We start from the raw sequence: 1,180 nt of genomic DNA, 5'->3' as shown, positions 1-1,180 counted from the left end.
GTGGAATGTATTTTTCCTAATTCTTAATATTTTGCTTCGGAAAATCTTTATCATAATGCCTTTAGCTTATATTTCAGAATCTGCATCTGCATAATATGAAGTAACTGATTATGTATTGTTATTCCTATGTAACTCTTAGAAGATGTTACTTCAATTTTACATTAAATGATGGATTGAAAATATATCTCGGCTTATATATATGTGTTGCATAATGATACTGCTGTCTCTCTCCCTATAGTCCTCTGTGTTTGAATTTCTGTTTTATATTTACCCATCTTTTTGTATACCATTTTATACAAGTGCTCTTCTTACAATCATAAATGCCTTTGCCATAGGTATCGTATCACAGAGGGAGTAAACCTTCCATTTCGTGTACTGCCAACTATCAAGGAATTGGGAAGGACTCGCATGGAAGTGAACGTAAAGGTTAAGTCATCTTACTTTGATCTGTTTATTATTGTCTGTGATGTATTACGTGTTTAACACAGTCATGCTTCATCAGGTGAAGAGTGTTTTCGGGGCAAAAATGTTTGCACTTGGAGTGGTCGTTAAGGTTCCAGTACCGAAACAAACAGCAAAAACAAGTTTTCAGGTGACATCTGGCCGAGCAAAGTATAATCCTGCTATTGACTGTTTGGTCTGGAAGTAAGTATTTGAATATTTCTGCGATTGCTCCATCTGAACATGGTCAATTCGTATTTCATATTTATGTAATTTCATTACCATGCTTAGCAATTTTATATGCGCTGATTAAGCAAATGCGGGAAGTGTATCTGTGGTCAAAGATTTCTCATAACCTGATTATTTTCTTGTGTGACCAAGTGGCTGTAGGTGCCTTGTGTGATATGTCTTCCTCCCAACACATCTCACATTTGCGTTACTTAATGGATAAATTTCAAGACAATATGCTTGGGTACAATAATGAAAAAAAATATTCTATATAATCAGCAAGAATGAACTGTTCTGGATATTAAAGCTGTCTGAAACAGTTTTAAAACGCTGTCCTGAATATACAGTAAAAACACGACTGCATTCGGTTCAGTGTTAGATCTAGAGGAAGAACTAAAGCAACATGTGCAACAAATAATTAAATATAACTGCATAAGTTTGAATGGATGGAAAAAAAATACTTTGAATTCAATCTCGATAATTTACATGGTACGGCTAGCCTTTTCACAGG

General features: G+C 34.7%; 1 long non-coding RNA gene across 1 annotated transcript; it reads left to right on the top strand.

Annotated features, from left to right (window-relative positions):
* Window positions 1-333: 333 nt before the first annotated feature.
* On the top strand, window positions 334-650 carry LOC111386453. The gene is made up of 2 exons (XR_002701229.1): window positions 334-426; window positions 503-650. It is a non-coding gene; the product is annotated as an uncharacterized LOC111386453 (long non-coding RNA).
* The last annotated feature ends 530 nt before the right edge of the window (window positions 651-1,180 follow it).

The sequence above is a fragment of the Olea europaea genome, unplaced genomic scaffold, assembly GCF_002742605.1.
Source record: "Olea europaea var. sylvestris unplaced genomic scaffold, O_europaea_v1 scaffold35514, whole genome shotgun sequence".
Taxonomy (NCBI): Eukaryota; Viridiplantae; Streptophyta; class Magnoliopsida; order Lamiales; family Oleaceae; genus Olea; species Olea europaea.
Note: the sequence above shows the minus strand (reverse complement) of the source record. Positions and strands in the feature narration are given on the sequence as shown.